This window comes from Dendropsophus ebraccatus, chromosome 5, assembly GCF_027789765.1.
Source record: "Dendropsophus ebraccatus isolate aDenEbr1 chromosome 5, aDenEbr1.pat, whole genome shotgun sequence".
NCBI lineage: Eukaryota > Metazoa > Chordata > Amphibia > Anura > Hylidae > Dendropsophus > Dendropsophus ebraccatus.
Window position 1 is genome coordinate 29,075,466 of NC_091458.1, and position 20,483 is coordinate 29,095,948.

The window sequence follows — 20,483 nt, forward strand, 5'->3', positions numbered from 1 at the left end:
TCCTGTAATTCCTACAGATCTAGCTGTTACTAGGGACAGATTTCCCCTAACAATAGACAGATAGACAGCAGATTTCAGGGAAGGGAGACACCTAGTGGGCAAAAAAAAAAAAAAAAGAAGGGAAATTATTTGAAAAGACAAAAGGAACCCTTTAATGAATTTAAGAAAGTTCTCTTATCAGAATTTTTTTTCCCTAGAAAGATGAAGCTATAAATGTTTGTTATAGCGTCTCCTCCCCTTATTATAGGATTAGTATCCAATTTAATGCTGATACGTCAAGGGATTTTCTATCCTCTACCTTGGTATATTGCTAATGGAAAGAATATTTTTTTAAACCCCTAGTTATATATCTGTAGGTTATGAAGCTTCTGGCGGCATTGACATTTCCCGTAAGACAGAACGATGAAGCCGGATACTTGTGTTTTCCAGATCAATAATTATAGGGAAGCAGGTTAAGCAGCGTTTTGTAATTCACTGAAGTAACATTGAATTATAGGAATATTGGCTCCTTATAAACAACGGGGATTACGGCTGTACTGTGGGGCACGCACGTTAGATTGAATGTCGTGTATGAGTCTGGCCGCTTCTTCACTACCCAAGGGAAATTCCTTCCTAATAACCCCACAAATTCTTCTTTTTCTAATATTATGCCTTTGATTTTCTGGAATCCATGTTCTGTTTATATGTATGAATCCAAGACGTCTGCGGAGACGGACGATTACAACGTGGAACAAGGAACATGTTCTGATCATGTTTGGGGGTGGATTCCAAGAAACACCTAATAGGAAGAAAGGTGCCTGGTGAGGGTTTTTATTTAGAGGCGTTGTCTGTATTGTCAGATTTATTGTTGGATGTAGCAGAGCTGAAAGTGCCATGCAGCAACTTTTTTTATAATATTTTCATAAAAAAATATAAAAATATAATTTATATACTAAATGTGTGTGACAAACAGAAATGTGCTGTTTTTTATGTATTCAAAAACTTGAAAGGGAAAATTTTAACATTTAAAATTTGAAAAGGGGACATTGTTCAGGCCGTTAGAATGGGATTCCAGCTCCTGTAAGGCTAGGCTGACACCTTTTTAAAAAAGTCTTTTCAATGGCCATAAAAACATATACAGCTGGTCACTTAGGAGTGAAAGGAAGTGTGTTGCCTCTTTTTTATTTTTTTATTTTTACTGTTTAGACCTGATTCTACTTTCTAATTGTATTATTTTTAATTGGATTTGTAGTACTTTATTACGAGGGCTGCCATACTGAGCATTTAGCGATATGCTTTACAGCAAGCTCAATGGACAATGACACAGACAATAGATCCTATTGACAAGAACGGGAGAGTTTTCTACGCATGCTCTGTGACCTGTGCAGAGGCCATTTTTCAATGGGGAGGGGCAGGGCCGGCGTCAGCACCCGGCTTACTCGGGCAAGTGCCAGGGCCCACAGCTGCTCAAGGGGCCCCCCGGCACTTGCCCGAGCAATAGCCACGGGTCACCACCAGCAATGCCGCCCGCCGCATCCCCCGGACTCACTGGCAACACCGCTTACATCCGAGAGGCAGGGAGGGGGGCGGGACGCGAGTGCTGGGCGGATGCGACGGGATGGGATGTCACTCTCCACCTCCATGAAGTCCTGGCCTGGGCCTCTCTCTGCAGCGCTGGATTGATGGGATCTCCTCAGCAGGCGCATAGCGATTACGTCATCGTGCCTGCTAGAGGATCCGTCCCCGCGGCGCACAGAAGGGAGAAGCCAGGGAGAAGAGGACCCATCCCCTGGATTAGGTGATTATGATTTTTTTTGTTTTGCTTTGTGTTGAGGCAGAGCAGGGGGCATCTACTATGGGGCAGAGGAGGGGGCATGTACTATGGGGGCAGAGCAGGGGGCATCTACTATGGTGGCAGATCAGGGGACATCTACTATGGGGGCAGAGCAGGGGGCATCTACTATGGGGGCAGAGCAGGGGGCATCTACTATGGGGGCATTACTATGGGGACAGTAAGAGCAAGGGGCAGTACTATGGGACAGAGCAGGGGGCATCTACTATGGGGCATAGGAGGGGGCATCTACTATGGGGGCAGAGCAGGGGGCATCTACTATGGGGGCAGAGCAGGGGGCATCTACAGTACTATGGGGCAGAGGAGGGGGCATCTACTATGGGGGCATTATTATGGGGACAGTAAATTGCTATTCAAAGGGGCCCACAAAGGCTCTCTCGACCAAGGGCCCACAAAAACCTGGAGCCGGCCCTGGGGAGGGGGATTGCTGAGGTCAGAACATCAGCTATTGTAAAGATCCTGTCGTATCTATACTCTGTGGGGGAGATTTATCAAACATGGTGTAAAGTGAAACTGGCTCAGTTGCCCCTAGCAACCAATTAGATTCCACTTTTCATTCCTCACAGGAATCTGATTGGTTACTAGGGGCAACTGAGCCAGTTTCCGTTTTTTCACCATGTTTGATAAATTTCCCCCTGTGTGTCTGTGTACAGAACAGGTCTCAGTTTGCTTTTAGGCCTGGTGGTCAGAGTGAGAACTGCAGGATTATATGTTACTTTATTATATATAGGCTATGTTCACACTACGTGAAAGACCGTAAGAGTCACGGGACGGCCGGTCTCTGGAAAGATCATCCGGGCCGGTACTTAAGTACCGGTCGGATGATCTTTCCGGCCACAGTGTTCTGATGCGGGTGTATCAGCGTGCGCCCGCATCAGAACTCTCATAGCACACAGTAAAGCAAGCGTCTCGCTTCATTGTGTGAACTGACAGGTCTTTCTGCGGCCGCAATTCACTGAATTGCGGCCGCAGAAAACTGACATGTCAGTTCTTTGCGGCACCACATGGGATCCCGGCCGCACTTAAAACCTGAGGATAGAGGTCATTTTAAAGGGTTTAGAGGTCTGATCATTCAACATTTGAATATTGGTGGTTGAAGAAGTTGGATGCAGCCCTAGTGAATCTGGGAAAACATGGATACAGCCATAGGTAAAATGTCACACTGTCAAGTGTGCCATTTTGATTAATTTGCCCCCAATTTGTGCGTTTTCTGATTCTTCTTATGAAACTATTGATGCCTGCCCTTACTGATGCATTTCCCGGTCACCACAAGCGTGTAAATGGCAATGACAGCTCCGCTATACTCTCCTGAAATGCACAGTAACTTTCCTATAGATATTTGAAATATAAAATCTGATTGTTATTCTATCTGTAATACGCATTATTCACGGGAAAATGCTCGGTTTAATTGAATGCTGAGTGCCAAGTCTATTCGCTCATTCTAATAGGCGCAGATTGGTAATGGATATATATACGTATATACTAATAAAAAGCACATTTTATTAAAATCGCAATAAAAAAGTAATAAAGTGAAAATGACTGAGCTGAGAGTTATGCATTAGGACTACAGTAGAGCTCAGGCGTATGTATGGAGTCTGAACATGGCATCATACAAGTCTAGGGGGTCCTATACTACCTCCTTGTACCACCATCATGGTTGGCATGGCACATTGTATTTTTAAGAGAACATCTATAACGTCTATAGGAGTGTATACCAAAATACATTAGCCTGAACATAGTGACTACGATTGGGCCATTGAAGTGAATGGGGCCCCTGCTTGTCTAAACATGACTACGCTAGCATCCCGTTTCTCTGTCACATCCATGCCTTCGATATAAAACGTGATGTGAACATATCCCATAAACATCTAGGGGGAGATTTATCAAACATGGTGTAAAGTGAAACTGGCTCAGTCGCCCCCGGCAACCAATCAGATTCCACCTTTCATTTTTCAAGGAGTCTGTGAGGAATGAAAGGTGGAATCTGATTGGTTGCTAGGGGCAACTGAGCCAGGTTCACTTTACACCACGTTTGATAATTCTCCCCCACTGTCTTTTACCTTTACGCCTATGTATTGTATCAGAACATTGCAGCTCCGACCGCTATAAAAAAAAACGTATTGGTGCTAAATTTTGGGTTGAAAAGTGTACGGCTTCTGAAATGAATGACAATTGGTTTGTGTGACTATTGGATGGCGCGGCATAGCATTGCCATGGTCACTAGGCATCATAATAAATCTTTATTAGCACAGGACATGATTGGCATCGCCTTAGCCGAAAAGAAGGATAATAGATGGGATTAATGAATATTTTCCTCGGCTTCGCTTTCATAACATTTCCCTACACGGAGACTAAAACTTTTGCCGGCTTTGCATCTCCCCAGTCTTTTGGGAACAAATCTGCAAGCACCTCAGGAATACAATTCAGCACTTCTTTATCTCGAATGATTTATGTGTAAGAGTATTTTTCTAAAGGTTACGTGTCAGCTATATACCAGATGGTAACATTTTTTGTTCATCATTTAACATCGTTGAGCAGCAGCTGGACAAATGGGCGCGGAAGCTGCGAAGCCGACTCGTGGAATAATGGCTTTTATCACCATATAACCAAATTATCGCAGCTATGGAATAGAAAAAAGGAATACGGATCCACTAACGACTGGTAATAAAGACGGTCTGAATGGTGAAGGTCGTTTTAAAGGGAATGTATCATCAGGAAATGGCTGATTTAAATCAGTTTTTATATTTTTTTTATTTCTGCTGTTTTTTATTATTTATGTGACATCAGTATAAGAAATATTAGAGCAAACACATTAAATGATGCTTACTAGTTTTCTCAGCTTATTTGTCAGCTTTGCTGTGTAGATTGAGAAAGAATGAACAGAGTCATCTCATTATCGATAAAGGGAGGGGCCTAGGGTAGTAACACTAAAACATATACAATATACATGGAAGGGGCTGTCCTCCACTGCTTTCCTAAAGTTAATATATATACCACATAATTTATTTTTCTAATCAAACCAGATACTGATTTACATTCTTTTTTTCTTTATCTGATTTTATTTTGTATATGATTTTTTTAAAAATTCTCCTTTCTGCACATTATTATAGTGGCAGCCATCTAGTCTAGGCTGCTCTGAACAAGATTTCCAGATATTCTTTATAGTGGCTGCATGAACCATAGGATTGTATAGTCTGGAGATTGATTCCCAAGCAAGAGTACGGTGAGCATGTTCTGTGACCTGTGCAGACGTAACTTGGGGGGGGGGGGGGAGTTATATTGATGGCCTATTGTGAATGGTGGATCCTGTACTGTCTATATACTACTGTTACCTTTACCTGCAATCTGATAATAATATGCCGACCGCTTAAAGATTTTTCTACAGAAAAGCAGTAGTTGGAATGTTAAATTTGTATAAATCATACCTGACATGTCACAGGAACATGGCAAAAGTTTTGATTGTTCAGAGACTCCACCGGCCAGGAGAAGGGAGAATCAAATGGTAATGCTTTTTACTTCCCTGCTGTCAATCATCACCATCCAGTGGCCCCATAGACTTATAAAAGAGCTGACTAGACAGATCGCTGCGAGCTGGAGACAGAAAGTCACTACTGCACTTCTCCCGGCTCACTCTCCTGATCAGTAGGGATCTTAGCATTGAAAACTGTCAAAGTTTTTGAAATTACGGTGCCCATGTAAGCTTAGTGACCAACATGAGAACTGTGATATTTCAGAATTTTAATAAATAATGGGGGAAAAAATTATATATATATATATATATATATATGTATATATATATATATATATATATATATATATATATATATATATATACACAGTGGTACCTTGGTTTAAGAGTAACTTGGTTTAAGAGTAACTTGGTTTAAGAGCGTTTTGGTTTAAGAGCTCAGTTTTTCAAAATTTTGACTTGGTTTAAGAGCATTGCTTTGGTTTAAGAGCTCCCTGTACTGGGTGGGAGCGCGAGTGGAAGAGGGGCATGCTCTGCATAGCGGGGTCTACAGTCCTGTACTCTGACCCAGGAAGTCTCCATCACCTTCCAAATCATGGCTGATCCACTTCAGGCTGGGGCTTACATCAGGGGACAGGACTGTGGAGGTAATCTCTCCATAGCTGTAACCCCTCTCTCTCCGGACAGAGAGCGATGCATGTATGTGCCCACATCTGCCCTGCTCATTCCTTCATGCTCCCCTCAGTCTCTGTCCACCCTTGTGTTTCCCATCCTCTCCATTACTGTACAGTAACTTATAATATCACATATTCTGCTGTTTCTGAATGTTTGTTTCATTTGTTTTACATGTTATTCAGAATAATAAATCATTATTTTTGGGGTGTTGAACCAATTGTCTGCATTTCTATGATTTCTTATGGGAAAATTTGCTTTGGTTTAAGAGTGGATTTGGATTACAAGCACGGCCCCGGAACGAATTATGCTCGTAATCCAAGGCACCACTGTATATATATATATATATATATATATATATATATATATATTCTTTCATTTTTTTTATTCATTAAAAAAAATATATATATATATATTTATATATATATATACACACACACACACATAATTTGTTTATTTTTAAATGGTCATTATACATCCATCCTATACAGATAACATGGGAAGTAGATGTGGGCTTCCCGTACAGCTGTGCCTACGGCCTACTATTGTCCCTTGCCTTTCGTTTCTGTAACAGTATATATCTTTCTTGCAATTCCTGGCCAACCAGACACATACTCCCTTTTCTATTTCTAAACTCCTGAACAGTGATGTATGCCTCCCATCACAGCATATACATGATTTATTAAATGTTTGCTTATAGAGTGTGATACATCTGGTATAGATGATCAGATGTTCATTCCTCCACTGGGGATGATGCGTCACATTTTTCACTTTTCTAAGTAAAAGACAGGTACCCTAGGAAATGCAAATGAGACAACCTTGCCTACAGTACAGAAACAGTTTTAATGCAAAAACTTATTTTTTATTAAAGAAGCAGGGTTTTTTTTTTCTTTCCTTTTTTACATTGTGCAACATAGGCAATGGTTAGAGAATAAAGTAGATGCTTTTGTGTATGTCTATTTCAGCCAATTATATTCCTATTTTTATTTACCCTCTGATATGGTTTCTTAATGCATTTCCCATGAGGCCTCTGACTCTGCTGAGACAGAGGGGGGGTAGAGTCTTATTACTTATTATCTCCTATCTATTAACTCCTATCCCCTATCTAAGTGCAGCAAGTGATAGATCAGCAACATTGAACTTCTGTCTCGTACACTGTACAGTATTAAAGGGGTTATCCAGCAAAAACCTTTTTCTTTCAAATCAACTGGTGTCAGAAAGTTATATAGATTTGTAATTTACTTCTATTAAAAAATCTCAAGTCTTCCCATACTTATTAGCTGCTGGATGTCCTGCAGGAAATGTTGTTTTATTTTCAGTCTGACACAGTGCTCTCTGCTTCCACCTCTGTCCGAGACAGGAATTGTCAGCACTCGATTGCTCCTCGTTCCCCGCTCACTGTCAGTGTTATTACACGCACTGACGGCGAGTGGGGAGGAGCAGGGAAGCCACAGGGAGCTGTTGGAGAGAGGCTGCCCAGATGATCTTTATATTGTCCGGGTGACTCATAGAAGATACCAAAACAATAAGGCCGCATCAGAAGCCTTCAGTGGAACCCGTCCAGCATGGAAGTATACATGTATTCTACAATAAAACCTGCATAAAAGTCTGTTATGTTAATGTGCCCTAACAAATCAGGAAGGTCACTTTGCTGGCATAGGATTTCTTATTAGACTTTACCGATAATTTTGAAAGATAAAGTTGGATTTCATTGTGATCTAGTTTATGTCAACCTTCTGAAATTAAGAGTGTGTGATGGTACTTCTATTCTCCTTCTATCATTCTATATGATTAAGGCCTCTTACACACTTCTGTGACCAGGGGCGTAGCTAGGATTCATGGGGCCCCATAGCAGAAAACTGTATGGGGCCCCATAAATCCTGTACGCCCCATTCCCCACCCCCGCCAAACACAGACATTGACGCACATATACACACACACAGAGGCACCATTAACATATATACAGATACGCCACTGACATACACACATATATACGCTGTAATGTGATTACGCTAGTGCTGATGTATACACCATGAATAGACTGTATACAGGGAAATCATCTCAGTGTAATAAGAAATACTCAACCAGAAATAACAGAAAATACAGCAGATATTAATGGTGGGTCCTTTTATTAGAGCCCAGCATTAATAGAAGCTGCTGCAGAACATCTTTGGGAGCAAACACACACATATACACCAGTGCTACAGACATTGCTGACATACACACACACATATAGCCACAGATACATACACATACTGACATATAAATATATACACAGATACATATATACACATACTGACATATACATATACCCACAGATACATATATATACACTCACTGACATATACATATACGCACAGACACATATATACACTCACTGACACACATACACAGCACTTACAGCTCCCAGGCTTCCCCCTCCTCCTCCTTTAGTCCGAGCTGATCTTCACATAGGTATTGAGGACCTTTGGGTCATGTGACCCAAAGGTCCTTAATCCCTCTCCTGTGCCGTCTGACAGGTCCTGCTCCTCTGTTCAGCCCGCTCACCCGGCACTACAGTGAGGGGGCTGAACAGTGCAGTGGGGGTCCCTCTTCCTCTCTGGACCCCTGGGGGAGCGGGCTACCTACCATGAAGGCAGGGCAGGCTTCCTCGGGCCCCCTTCATGCAGGGGCCCCATAGCAGTCGCCTTCCCTGCCTTCACTGTAGCTACGCCACTGTCTGTGACCATTATTATGGTCAGGAAATCAGGAATCCTTTTAGGAGGCTTTAGGAAAAACACGAAAAAACATACTCACCTGCTGCAGTGGTGCCCTCTTCTGGCTTCTTTCTCTGCCTTCCTGCTCTGAGAGTGAGAGATAGACGTCACTAGTATTCTGCAGTCATAGAGGAAGAGAGCGGCCTCTTGTGGCCGGAGGTATAATATTGCCTCCTGCCTGAAGAGGGATGGATAGGGCCAGGAGCTTCATTTAAAATTAAAAATGTATGCCCTCCTGATTACATTAAAAGGACTGGGGGCAGCACTGAGTACTTGCGGTACTTGCACGGGTGTTGGTGCTGGCCTGTTTTTGCAGGCAGCACATCCAGGATTCTGGACAGTTTCAGGGGTTCTATGAGGCATCCGTGCTGGAATTACGGACAAATATACAGTAGGACATGTTCCGAACCATTTTCCGGCACTGACAGCCTTGAGGAAAAATCTTGAAGGTTGTCCGTGCCCAAGAGGACCCCATGGGTCAGGAAATCTATCCTGATAAGAAATCTGGGTAGATTTTAATGACATGCATGAAGCCTTAGGAAGCAAATGTAATCATAGAAGAATATTAGAGGATTATTGTATACATTGTACCTTCAATTTAAGTGTATGTTGACTTGTGGTGAATTTACACCAAGGATCTCCATACTAAGGTGGCTGCTATTGGGTCATAAAGAAAAGTGAACCAAATTAGGTTAATCATGTGTTACCTCTCCATAGAAAGGGCTGTCATTTCACTTTCTCCTTCAAGACCCAGGCTGACCTCCTACAGTTTAGGCTTGGCATATGGCCCCAGGTGAGGCTTGGTATAGGGCCCCAGTTTAGGTTTGGTATAGGGCCCCAGTTTAGAGTTGTTATAGGGCCCCAGTTTAGAGTTGTTATAGGGCCCCAGTTTAGGCTTGGTATAGGGCCCCAGTTTAGAGTTGCTATAGGGCCCCAGTTTAGGCTTGGTATAGGGCCCTAGTTTAGGCTTGGTATAGGGCACCAGTTTAGGCTTAGTATAGGGCCCCAATTTAGATTTGGTATAGGTCCTCAGGTTAGGTTTGGTATAGGGCCCTAGTTTAGGTTTGGTATAGATCCTCAGGTTAGGCTTGGTATAGGCCCCAGTTTAGGCTTGGTATAGGGCCCCAGTTTAGGCTTGGTATAAGGCACCAGTTTAGACTTGGTATAGGCCCCCAGTTTAGAATTGGTATAGGTCCTCAGGTTAGGCTTGGTATAGGCCCCAGTTTAGGCTTGGTATAGGGCCCCAGTTTAGAGTTGCTATAGGGCCCCAGTTAAGGCTTAGTATAGGGCCCTAGTTTAGGCTTGGTATAGGGCACCAGTTAAGGCTAAGTATAGGGCCCCAGTTTAGGTGTGGTATAGGTCCTCAGGTTAGGCTTGGTATAGGGCCCCAGTTTAGAGTTGCTATACGGCCTCAGTTTAGACTTGGTATAGGGCCTCAGGTTAAACTTGGTAGAGGGCCCCAGTTTAGGTTTGGTATAGGGCCAAAAAAAACAAATTGTTTTTTGGACCATGGCAGAGTTTCTAATTGGTATAGGGCCAATAGGTTCTCTAGGTTTGCTCACCAGGCTTACACTTTCTAGTTATACAGATGAAAAATCATTTCTAAGATGATGTAGCTCCCGTTGTAAGGACGATATTGTATTTTCATTAACATCTAACTAAGTAAAATGTGGCAATTTATATGAAAGGAAAAGTAAATAACAAAAGAACGGTACGGTGACAGACCAATCCATCAACAAATAGGGATAAAAATGTCAATGCTTTATAACAGTAAAGGAAAACAATCAAGATAGTCAAGGTCAATAAAGAGATCGTGCGGCTGAACTTTTCAACCGATGCATAGGGCAGATGACAGGGCGACTTCTGGCGAGATAAGAGATTCTAGTCAAGGTTTATCTTCACGGCTTTATTTTTTTCAAAGTCAACAAGAACAATGTAAAAAAAAATAATAAAACACAAAGATCTTTTTTTAAACATTAATGGATTTATCTATGGGGCATGGGTTATCTGAAATGGTAGATAGTGACAATTGACAGCCGTCAGACAATTGGGATAAAATGTCCGTGTCTTCACTGGCGTAGAATATAAATGAAAGCCAAGAATTTTCTTTTCATTCTCAATATACTATTATAGACACAATTAGAAAAAATATAATCATATCTACATGTAAGGGGTAAATGTATTTAATATTCTATGTATATCCCTGTAAATAGACTTAAAGGGAATATATCATCTTGATATTTTTTATTTTTTTACTGATTAGACCCAGATACGGGAACATGTTCTTTTTTCCGAATCTCTTTCAGTTTTCTGATTGTATTTTTTTTTTATTCCATTATTAGTGATATTAGTGAATAAATATAGCAAACCCCATAGAGATACTAAACAATGGACAAGACCAGTCCTACTGACATGAATGGGAAACATTACTGAGCATACTCTTTACCTTTGAAGAGGTAATTCCATAGGGAGGGGGAGGCTGAGCTGTGAGCTTCATCTGTTGAAATGTCTACTGGTCACCTTTCATTGTAATGCTATACCGATCACTTTCCAGAAGTCTCCTCCTTACCATCACAGATAGAACTTGAAGTTTAGTCCTAGTTTAGTTTTAGACCTATTGATGAGAATACAAACTGCAAGATTTTTATACTTATTCATTTTCGGATGACACATTCCCTTAAAGTTGGCAATTTCCAAGAACCAGCAGGTCCTTTGACCTATTGTATCAATAGGACACAAGGCGTATTAAGAAAAAATATTTAGCTTGCAGAGCCAGACACCAAGGGCCACATTTATCATCCGGCGGACGGATGATTTTTGGCGGAAAGTGCCGATTTGCGTATTATTTTATACGCAAATGGCCGATTTGCGAATAAAATAATCGCAAATCGGCACTTTCCGCCGAGTACGCCAGGGGGCGGAAAGTAGGCGGGAAGTGGGCGGACTCAGAGTCCGCGCGATTTATCATCCGTTCCGCCCAAATGTACGCCGAAAACCTACTCCAGTCCTCAGCTGGCGTAGGTTTTCGGCGGTGCGCACCGGCGCGCACAGGATTTATGTACAGGCAGTCCGCCTCTACATAAATCCCCGTACCGCCGGAGCTGCGGGGGCATTTTTAAGTCCGGCGTAAAAAACGCCGGACTTAATAAATGCCTCCCCAAGACTCTCCCAGCCACCCATGGTAGAGGACAAGGTGCCCTCACAACTTTTTGCACATCTATTGTTAACAATGCAGCTTCACATCCCTGTGCAGTTCTTCACAAGCCACTAAAATGGGACTAGCCCAACCTGGGATTGCCCCCTCCTCTATTTAGAGGCCCTATGGCTGCTGCACAGGCCACCATTATGATACTTACAGATGCGACCAGATGAGATGACCAGTTCTGGAGGGGAAAAAAGTATATATTTTACAATACAGTGAGCCGACCACCCACACTTGGGTTAAGGGGGTGGTCACCTAACTGATACAATTACTACTTCTAAATATGACAGTATATTACTCTTCTACATCCCCTTCTTCTGCATTGTTAGAGCTAGTTTCTCGAGCTGTAATACGGAGTGGGTGTTATCCTTTCAACACTGGTGATGAAGAACCTAATGTCAAGACAATGTGAAAAATAGCAGAAAGGTCAAATAAAATCAGAAAGCCAATATGACCTTTTCGCATGGCGGGTGCAGGTCATTAGAGACTGCTGTCTATGCTTTCTGAACAGATTAACTCTGGTTTCTTAAAGTGCTTAAAGGGAATAAACACAAACAAGTAGCATGTTCTTCATTACTTATAGTGGTGTGTTCAATGCATGAACTCATGTCACTCCTTATACTTGATTCTCCATAGTCTGGCTTCATTCTTCTGACTTATTTTAATATTATGACCTGCTCTACTGGAGAGGGGAAGGCACTTTCTCCTTTAAAATCAGAACACTCCTCTTCTGCTGCTGTCATGGCTACCATAGTCTATTACAAAATAAAGACGGCCTCCACCTGCTTTATAGACCTGCCCCATCACCTACAGTCCTCTTCTCCTTACACATAATCGCATGAGAGGACAGGTCACTGTCTCCATTAAGATCAGCACACTCATATCCTGCTGTTCTTTTCCCTGCCATGATCTGCTACGGAACATAGTCTGTCTCCACCTGCTTTATAGAACTGCCCCTATCACCTACAGTCCTCCTCTTCTTACACATATTCACATGAGAGGAAAGGTCACTGTCTCCATAAAGATCAGCACACTCATATCCTGCTGCTATCTTTCCTGCCATGATCTACTACTACACTATCTATCTTCTGCTGCTAGGAGAGAGACTGGAAAAGAAGTTTTTCTGCCCACTTTCAGCGCTCAGACAACACTTTTTAAAACTTTACATGTTTCTCTATGATAGTTTTTTTTTTTTTAATGAAGTTCCCCTTTAATAAGGACCCTGACAGTTTTTTTTTCATCATTAACAACCGTCAGGTCACTGCCTCCAACTAGATAGAACTGATCATATTCTTCTGCTGTCTCCTTACCTCTGATCTGATTTCAGTGTCTTCCTACTCCCGTGCACTATGTTTGGAGTACCTATTGCTCATAGCCTTCTGGCCCTCTCACATCATTGGGGAAACTGGGGTGGGGGTGGGGGGTTTATCCAACAGGCTCCTTTTTTTTTTATTGACGCCCCAAACATTTATGAATGTTCTATCATATTATATTATTCTAAAACAAAAAAAAAAACTCAATAAACACCACTGTAATTAAATTTGACCCTGCAAAAAATAAAAATGTGTGTCAAACACCAAGTGCAGGGGGATGTGGCATAATACAAAGAGGGGTGTCTTCCCCTCTGCCAAATGGTAACGTATATTTACACCAGCTCAGAAGTGCAGTAGCTCAGCTACTCCAAGTTTATTAAAGTTGTGTGCCGCTCTATAAATCCAACTGGGTTGAGAGGAACAAGGCTTTAGTTAAGGTGGTATACAAACAATGGAACCATAGAAAATATACACAAATACAATATAGAAAGAATTCTTTAGTATGTTTAGTGTATCACCTCTCACATAAGATCTCTCTTACTGTAAGGAAACTGGCTGCAGCAGGAGCCCTTCCCTATTGTTTTCTAAGCCCCACCCCTTTGGCTAAACCTAACACTTGGCCACCATCTTCCAGCCAGACGGAATTTACGGCCTGTATTATCTGCCATATATCTACAAGATTGTCTGTTTCAGGAGATGGAGGAACAGTGTGACAAGCGTTGCTTCTGTTTACTTTCATCCTTTCACACATTCACTTCCAGGCTCTGTGTCCTCTTAACCATATAACCTTTGATAGGAACCATGTAGGAATACTAACATAAGGAGAAATGTTATGCAGAGCCCATTGGAAAGCGTGCCTTTTCCTCCGGTTCGTGTAATTTACACATTCTCTCTCCCCAACATAAAATTGTATCTTTGCGTGTGGGTGCAAAAGGCGGCTTGTAAATGCAGAACGCCGTCTGATTCGCGATTTAATGAGTCTCCTAGGGAAATACAAATGCTCGAAAAATAAATGGAGAAGAATTAGAAAATCTGTGCTGAAAAGCTCATTGGAAAAATCGTACAGCTCACGCTGCAGCGTGGCGGTATATAACCGCTCATAACATTCTGTCTCACGGTTGGACGTTATATATTACGATAGATTTGGATTGATTTACGGGTTGAGATCACAATTTTCATTATTACATAGCATACTCTCTGCTGTTGCTCATAGAGGGTGGTCTTAAAGGGCTTGTTTATTTAGAGAAACTTCCATATACCTTACTAGGAGATTCTGAATTAATAGTGAGAGCGCCCTCTTCAAAATCTTTTGGCCAAAATGGTTACAAAGAGCATCTCTCTCTCTATGGAGGACCTGTCCTGTCCTGCATTACACAGATAACAAATTGACATGTATGGGTGCTGTGTAATTCCTAATTTCTCCTGTGGTGGCACTGTAGAGAAACTGAATGTTTGTTAGTAGAGTCTGAAGAAGGGTCATTGATCCAGGGATTGATTCCGGGTGCCAGATTTAGAGTCAGGAAGAAATTTTCTCCTCAAGAATGAGGCAAATTGGGTTCTACCTCATGAGGATATCTTTTTTTCCCTCTCTGGATGTACAATGGTAATAGAATAAAGTGGATGGATGCAGGGGCATAGCTAGGATTTATAGGACCCCATAGCAAAATACTGTATGGGGCCCCATGATTCCTGTAAAGCCCCCCATACTCAACTGGCCCAGTGCAATCCCCGGGGATTCCTTCATTCTCCCAGCTCCCCAGCGCACAAGTGATGCCACAGGATATTTAGCCTTACAAACTATGTTACTATGTACTGCCAGATTTTCTCACAAACTACGGATGTTTGCATATTGTTAATTGATCTTTTAAGAAGTAATACTTGCCCCTTCTATGCTCTAATAAGTCCCTTACATAAACACTGTTTTTCAATAAACTTTGCATAGATCAATAGTACAAATGAATATAAGAAACTTTGTGGTATATCTTATCAGACAAAAATGCCTCCTACCCCCCTTCTGCAGAGCTGTCTTCCACTGTAAAAAATCAGTTTAGTCTTATCCTGTAGATAGCACAGGGATCTAGTTACAAGCAAGGTAACGCTATAGAGGGGGCAGGGGGTATTGGGAGGGAAAGTGCCTGGGGACACAGGTACAGACGAAGAGACAGCTCTCTAAGTAAGGGCTCTATTACATGGGTCGTTACATATATACATATGTAGATCATTCTATTGTTCAAATTTAAGTGATAATCTTTCCATGTGTATGCAGGCAGCGTCTTTTGAGCTGACCATAAAATCTTTGTTAATCGTTCGCTAATCTTTCGTTCTTCTGCTGGGATCAGAAAGGGTGAGCGATCACGGTAGCGGTCATAATTACGTAACTAACTTGAGATCGATTATCATTAATTGTCGAAAACGAAAAATCGCTTCATCTAATACGACCCAGAGAGATCTTACCCGAGGGCTTAATACACAGTTTACACTGTTCAATGCAGTTTCATCATGGCCTTCATGTAGCTGCTGCAGAAAGACAGTGCAGGATCTCCTCCTCTGTATGCGAGACATCTATAGACAGTAGCCTCACCAGCTGTGGAAGAACAGAAAATTACAGATTTAGCTCATAAAGCAGAAATCTGCAGAGAAATTCCATATATAAGATATATGGAATCTTATACATCTATATACATCCATCCAATAGAGAGTTCCTTCTATGTTTTCCAAATGGAGCTTGTATAACCTATAAGACCTGTTGGTTTGGAAACTTTACCCCTTTAGTCCTACAACAAAGGTCATTTTGCTAACCAACTAGTAACATGATCTGACGAAAGACAAGAACCCCAAACAGCTAATGATGGAAGAGATTCTATTTTGGTTAATAATCCCCAGTCATGTTTCAAGGCTTTTTAAAGGGTTTAAGGTGTACTCCAGGCAGGAGGGCTTTTTTAACTATGGCCATCAAGCTGCTCTGGTCTGCGCACTATAACGCTGCTCCGGTCTGCGGTGCCCGTCCATTTTTTGGTCTGTGACGTGGCTTAAGGCTATGTTCACATTGCATAAGATAACGGCCGTTCTGTGACCCGGCTGGGTCACAGAATAACCATTGTCAGTACCGGCTGGATGATCTTAATTTCTGGTGAATTTGCGGGTGCACCCGCATCCCAATTCACTGCTGCACACAATGGTGCATGCGGCCGGAGCCGCATGCTCCATTGTGTGAGCTGACATGTCTATGCGGCCGCTATTCAATGAATAGCGGTCGCAGAAAACTGACATGTCAGTTTTTCGTGTGGCCGGATGGAATGCTGGCCGTCGTATGCTATATGTACACACTCCGGCCAGGATTCCATTTATTCAAATGCAACGTATGTTTAGCATAAATCATGGCCGTTGTTGCAAATTGCTAAACATAGGTTGTGTGAACAGGGCAAAAGACATGACACTTCCAGCCTGATCAGCGGCAGAGGCTGGACCCAGTTACAGACACAGAATGGCTGAGTGGGCTGGAAACATCACTTCTCAAGTAGCGTCACAGACCAGGAAGTGGCAAGGCACCACAGACCGGAGCATCACGATCTGGGACCCGGTGCTTGACCAGGGAGGTAGGTGGACGTTGTTGCATTGATTCACCCTCTTTCCAGCCATAGCGAAAAAATCCCTCCCACCTGGAGTACCTCTTTAAGCATTGACGCTGCCTCCAGTAGGTGGCACCAGTGATGGCTACCCAGCTGGTTGGACAAAAATTGGCAAAGTCCATATCTCCAATGCAATTCGCAATACAAAACTTGACCTCCTATTGGCTAATTTGTTGCTATGGGCCATAACATGGTGTATATATTTTGTATTTCTAACACAAAATGCTAAAACCAATCTACATGCAAACACATTATAAACACTGTCAAAAGAAATAGACGGACATAGTTACCAGGTGTTTTGTTTGGATTTAATTTAGTAGGAAGATCATGACTTTTAATGTGAAAATTAATAGGTACGGCTGGGAAGGCTCCAGCATGCAAACTACTTGAAGAAAAATAATTATTTAGTTTCTAAGCAACCTCACATTACACAGATCCCGGCCTCCAATTGGTTGCATATAGTCGATGCTGCAGCGGAGACGAAATATCCGCTTTAATTGGCTCACCCAAGATATTGCAGATGAATTCTGTTCAATACATTTTCATCTAAGACGTTCACTGTAATTGGCAAGAAACAAGCCTGAAACCGGCAGTAGAATCCTCTCAGACATTTACTTGTAAGGACCGGGAGCATATAATTGTCGGAAAACACTAGTATCCTGATTATTGCTAAACCTACATATATAATAGTTTTGCATGCAGTGAATATTCTTTGGTGTAGGCGACATCAGGCTCATTGCACATGGCAGAGTTATGGTGGCAATGGGGCTTCCTGCTGCTCTGCAGTAAAGAGCTGCATAACTATATGCCGCCATATGCTGCCCTAAAACAACACTTTACTGGGATATATTCTCATTAACCATTAATGTGTACTGACTTATGCTGTGATTACACGGAACCATAATTCGCCCCATCGTACGATTAACGATTTCGAAGTAACGATTTATTTTTTTATAACAATCAGCGTTTAGACGGAACAATATATCGTACGGAAAATTCGTTTTGCGATCGCTTAAGCCTATCTCGCACATAGGTAAAATCGGTGAACGAATGTTTACACGGAACGATCTGTATATTTTTTGCAAACGACGATTTAAGAACATGTTCAAAGATCAAAATGAACGATTTCTCGCTCGTCGTTCAATCGTTCGCTACGTTTACACATACGATTATCGTTCGAATTCGATCGTTATCGCGCAAATTTGCACGATAATCGTTTCGTGTAAACGCAGCATTAGGGCCCTATTACAAAGAATGATAATTGGCTGAATGAGGCCAACTTGGCCGATTATCTCCTCTTGTAATAGAGAGAAAGATTAGAGAGAATCAGAGAGAACGTTTCTTTTGGTCCAGACCTAAAATTGTCAAGCGCACATCGCGAAGAGCAGCTGACAGTTGATGATTGTAGTAAAAAATAATTAAGTATTATCTCACCTTATCACATTCCTTGGTGACCATATTGGTAAATCGACTGGGGTTTTATGTTAAATATTGAGTTATATGGCCATCAGTGGGGTCTGTTGGGTTCCCTTGATGTTTGTCTTGCAGTAGACTAGCTGGCTCTCTTTGCCACTGCCGAATGGAAGCTGAGAAATTCGGCTTATTCATGAGTAAGTAGCAGCAAGTGGTTGACTCCAAATGGGTTTAAATTGGGGAATTGCAGTGTTAGAACTTGGCTCCACTTTGATGTCCTCTGGCTAGTGCCATCCTAATGTCTAATGTGATTTCATTGCCTTCAATGTGGAAGATTTATTTTTTGAGTTATATGGCCAGCTATGGCAATTGGCAAAGGTTAAAATAAGGTCAATCCAGAGGCCCATGTACCATAAGATAAGAAAAAATTGAACAAAGGGGCTTTGATTTTGGTAAAACACCATTCCAGTTGTAAAGGGGTTATCTCAAGATGGGTCATAGGTATCTGATTGATGGGGGCCTAATCGTTAGGTCCCCATTGATCATAGGTTTCCCCCCAGGTGACTAGGGAAGGGGTTAAGTATGGATCTTGCTGCTCCTGTAACTCACAATAGGACTGCTGAAGATAACCAAGTACATTGCTTGGAACATTATAGAAAGATAAAATGACACAGAGAGGCGCACATTAGGTAATTCTGCACAATATTAAAACAGTAGGTGTACCTAGTATGCTACCGCTCACCTTTGTCGGCATGTTCCGGGCACAGCAGCCAGTAACATAGGGGGAGTAAAAGCCATCCACTGCCCTTCTACGGAGCCAGGTAACCATTGAAGTATTCAAGAGCAGGATGCCCAAGTGGAAGTCCACTGGAAGAGACAAACTGGGAGATTTGAGAACTGATTGGCATGGAGATATACTGTGAGAATTGTAGCTGTGTAAGGAGTGTTTTTACTCGGACAATGCATTTCTAGGGGGGATTTCCCTCTTCACCAGTTCCAGGGATTTAACACCTCTGAGACTCTGATCATTCCTGATGCTGTAGTGTATCTCTGTGCCAATCAGTAAAGATGATCGAACTCGAACCTTCTTGAACCTGCAGCATTTGATTCCCGATGCCTTCCTGTTCCATGGGGAAGGAGGAGACAGCCTGAGTACCACCTGGAATTCTACGATACAGCTTAGGTAATAGGCTGTATCCTGGAATTCCAGGCGGTACCCAGACTGTCTCCTCCTTCCCTGCAAATCGGGAAGGCATCAGGAATTAAATGCTGCAGGTTTGAGAAGGTTCGAGTTCGCTCGAACCTGCAAAATCCCGATGTTCGATCATCTCTACCAATCAGCGCCCAAATCTTCCGGTTTGTTTTAGCCAGTGGACCTCCACTTGTGCATTCTGCTCTTAAGTACAGTGCTTGGCTACCTTCGGCAGTCCTATAGCAAGTGAATGAAGGGGAGGTCAGGCATGTGCTTTAAGAACAAAGACCTTAGTTCTTGGGATCATGGAGGTCCCAATGGTTCGACCCCATCAGATCAGATATTTATCGTTCTAAAGAGGTGATAAGTCATAACCTTGGGATAACCATTAAAGCATAGACCAGTTCACCTTCCAGTAGTCATTGGATATAGAGAGCATCCACCATTGTCATACTAGAGTTTAGTGCTCGATGAACACGTGTATGTTAAGGGCATGTTAACTCTATGACAATATCCTTATACACACACCTCAAATCTTTTATAAATTGTAATAGTTTAGAGAGATCACAAGACAATAAAACACAGCATGGAGTATGGTCATATCCTATCAAATGAACAGACACTGTAAAGGAAAACAAATGGGCTTTAATAAAGTCAATGGGGTCTTTCAGGCTCAATTGGTGTCCCAATACAGTGAATAACAGTGTTAGAACCTGGGCCCACTTGGACATCCTCTGGTTCTCTGGTAGCCCAGTACCACCCTAATGTCCAATGTGATTCTATTGCCACCAGTGTGAAGGTTCTGTCTGCTGAGTTATCTGGCAGTCTATGGCAAAGTCCATCCAGAGGCCCATGTGCCATAAGATAAGGAAAGAACCCTCTAAACCACTGTAGCCAATGTAATTCCAATGTAGTCTGATTGACGCCAAAGAAGAAGCCTGTCTCTATATGCCTGTCTTCTTCCTAATCACATGACACAAAGATGTCATACTGGATGTAGCGACAC

The 20,483-nt window shown here is 42.2% G+C and overlaps 1 protein-coding gene across 4 annotated transcripts in view; it reads left to right on the forward strand.

The window, feature by feature from the left end:
* Nucleotides 1-20,483, forward strand: part of GRIA4 (glutamate ionotropic receptor AMPA type subunit 4) — a 246,764-nt gene that overhangs the window by 100,502 nt on the left and 125,779 nt on the right. The gene's annotated exons all lie outside the window — the stretch shown is intronic.